The sequence below is a fragment of the Mirounga angustirostris genome, unplaced genomic scaffold, assembly GCF_029215605.1.
Source record: "Mirounga angustirostris isolate CCGP_5_RB_7025 unplaced genomic scaffold, mMirAng1.0.hap1 SCAF_2, whole genome shotgun sequence".
Lineage (NCBI taxonomy): Eukaryota > Metazoa > Chordata > Mammalia > Carnivora > Phocidae > Mirounga > Mirounga angustirostris.
The window spans coordinates 101,715,985-101,719,472 of record NW_026991710.1 but is presented as its reverse complement, the minus strand read 5'-3'; the positions used below and the strand labels follow the sequence as shown (position 1 = coordinate 101,719,472).

The window sequence follows — 3,488 nt, the reverse complement described above, 5'->3', positions numbered from 1 at the left end:
ACAACAGAGACCCATAAGGCCCCACATGTACCAAAGAAAGCAAGTTTGGAAATATTTAAACTAACTGTTTTTCCTACCTCTACCCTGGTTTAACCACATCAAGTGAGAGTAACATCAGCCAATAAAGAAAAGTGTCCTGGGGCGCCTGGGTGGCTCAGTCGGTTAAGTGGCTGCCTTCGGCTCAGGTCATGATCCCAGGCTCTGGGATTGAGCCCTGCATCCGGCTCCCTGCTCAGCGGAGAGCCTGCTTCTCCCTCTCCCTCTGTCTGCCGCTCTGCCTGCTTGTGCTCTCTCTCTCTCTCTCTCTCTCTCTCTGTTAAATAAATAAATAAAAATCTTAAAAAAAAAAAAAAAAAAAGAAAGAAAAGTGTCCTGAATTCAGCATCCATAGCATACCTCAGCCATCTCAGCTAAGACTTTTTAAATGACAAACCAAAAAGGATGAGGAAAGTAGCATTTACTTTGTTGGAAATAAAAAAAATTAAAATACTGCTAATTTCATAAAATATTTGAAACTAATTTTGTTTTTATAATAAAATGATGTTTATCTTTCTTTTAAGTTTTAATTACCATTCTTGCTCTTAAAAAAAAAAATCAGGGGCACCTGGGTGGCTCAGTCGGTTAAGCGACTGCCTTCGGCTCAGGTCATGGTCCTGGAGTCCCGGGATCGAGTCCCGCATCCGGCTCCCCGCTCGGCAGGGAGCCTGCTTCTCCCTCTGACCCTCCCCCGTCTCGTGTGCTCTCTCTCTCACTCTCTCAAATAAATGAATAAATAAAATCTTAAAAAAAAAATCAGTCAAAGTGATGTCAACCTTTAGGGATAAATTTTGGGGTATGTAAAATAACATGTTTGGAAAACTGAACCACATTTTTAATTGCCAGCATTATGCTTTGTTCTTGGTAGACTCATCTTTGTTTCTTCTTTTTACATCCCAATTATAAACCCTGGCCATACTGACTTCTGTGGTAGTAAATTGATCTCAAAGAAAGAATCAAGGTCTTCCTCAAGAGAGTCAAGATTCTTCGTGGCAGTCGATAAATTCTTTGCCAACAATGCCAGAGCTTCATCAATACCATATTCAGGCATTACATTAGCCCCCAACCACAGACACACTTTATCAGTAGGAGGAACTGAAGCTTGGCAATGCGGGTTATCTGCCAGGAAGAATCTGGTCTCCGGTGAACTAGTGGGCTCTTTGTTTCTTCTGCATGTATTTTAAAATTTCTAAAGTCTGCTTAATTTCAGGAACCTGACTTTTCAGCCTCCTTTTCTTTTGAGCAAGGTTGAGTTCCATAAACTTACACTTCCGGTACTGTTCATCCCGCTTCTTTTTTTTTTTTTTTTTTTTTTTTAAGATTTTATTTATTTATTTGAGAGAGAGAGAATGAGAGACAGAGAGCATGAGAAGGAGGAGGGTCAGAGGGAGAAGCAGACTCCCTGCCGAGCAGGGAGCCCGACGCGGGACTCGATCCCGGGACTCCAGGATCATGACCTGAGCCGGAGGCAGTCGCTTAACCGACTGAGCCACCCAGGCGCCCATCCCCCTTCTTTAGGACTGTATCTGCAGTCTCATTCCCAGGCTGTTTCATGAAAGAATCTACATCTTCCGCAAACCTGGCCTCAGGAACCTCTAGGTGGAGCTGCTGCCGGTTCCCTGTGGCCGCTTCTCCTGAGCCACAACCGTACTTAGCGGCCACCGTTTTGGAGAAGCGTTAACTATGTATTTTTTTCACTGGAAACCACCCGTTGCAGTCACAAAGGGAAAATTAAAATATTCCTAATTTCAGCATATTTTCCATACAGTATGTTTGATAAAATGTTTTGTCATGTCATGTGATTTAAATATGTTTCGTCAAAAATCAGAGCTGCGGGTTAAACTTGCTTATCGAAAATGTCCACTTTTAACTTAATTACAAGGTTAGGTTTCACTGTTACCCCAGTTAAGCAAATCAGATTGACTTTCTGTTAAAGAAATAACAAGTCTTACATTTTTAATTCAAATGAATGTGTTCCTATGCATTTTGAGGGATAATACCACTGAAAAGTAAACTGTAACGTAGTTAGAAGACATTAAGATTAAAGTCATACAGTCTAATATAATGTTTTTCATTTTCATAATAAGCTATAAGCTAAGGAATAAGTTTTATGCTAGCTTTCATTATTTAACTTAGAATAATGTAATGCAATGGTTAACCCAAATCATAAATTATTTATAAAGCATGGAGTAAAATAAGAAGAGAGAGAGAGAGAAACATGGCATATGTTTTATACTGGGTTCCTCAGAAAGCAGAACCAAAGACAGAGGCTTAAGAGCAAATGCTGAGTCAGGAAATAAAGGAGAAGAAAAGCAAGGATGGGACGAAGATGATACAAAAGTTGGCTAACCCTGATCAGTTGCTCTAAGAAATGTGCCTTGACCCTGATGTTTACAGCAGCATTATCAACAATAGCCAAATTATGGGAAGAGCCCAAATGTCCATTGACTGATGAATCAATGAATGGGTAAAGAAGATGTGATACGTGTGTGTGTGTGTAGTGGAATATTACTCAGCCATAAAAATAATGAAATCTTACTATTTGCAACGATGTGGATGGAGCTAGAGAGTATTATGCTAAGTGAAATGAGTTAGTCAGAAAAAGACAAATACCATATCATTTCACTCATATGTGGAATTTAAGAAACAAAACAAATGAACACGGCGGGGAAGAAGACAGGAAAACCAAGAAACAGACTCTTAACTATAGAGAACAAACTGATGGTTACCCAAGGGGAGGTGGGTTGGGGGATGGGTGAAATAGGTGATGGGGATTAAGAAGGGCACTTGTGATGAGTACCCGTGTTGTATGTAAGTGTTGAATCACTAAATTCTACACATGAAACTAATATAACACCGTGTGTTACCTAACTGGAATTTAAATAAAAACTTGAAAAAGAAAAAAAAAAAAAAGAAGAAGTGCACTTTGGGACCATCCATCTGGAGGAGAAATGGGGAAGAATTTTTTTTCCTGCCAGATAGTGAGAACAAAGAGTTTACTGTAGCTCTTCCAGATTCCATTTTGCTACACCAGGTCTCCACTGGTTTAAAAAAAAAAAAAAAGTGCCTGGGGTGACATCATTTTCAAAATGATGAAGTAAGGACCTGAGCAGATCCTCTCCCCTACCAAACAATGATTTAACTGGTGAAAATTATAAAAGTCAATCATTCAAAGTCTGGAAATTGTACTAAGGACACGGAGCAAATGAGCAAACATTCTTTCAAGAAAATATGCTAAATCTTGGGTAAGAACAGTGAGTGGCTGAGACATCTGAACCATGATCTGCTCCTTTACATACTCCCTCGGTTCCACATTATGGAAGCTCTACCTCTTGGATGGAATTTGCAACCAAGAATAAGATTCCTCTCCCCCCAGCTCCCAGTCTGGGGCTATGATGACCACAAGAAGGGTAGGCAGGTGGTGTTTCATCTTCTTCAGGCGCATGTTACAG

At 40.1% G+C, this 3,488-nt stretch overlaps 1 pseudogene; it reads right to left on the bottom strand.

Annotated features, from left to right (window-relative positions):
• Positions 1-789: 789 nt before the first annotated feature.
• On the bottom strand, positions 790-1,605 carry LOC123847545 (prefoldin subunit 3-like; annotated as a pseudogene).
• Positions 1,606-3,488: the final 1,883 nt, after the last annotated feature.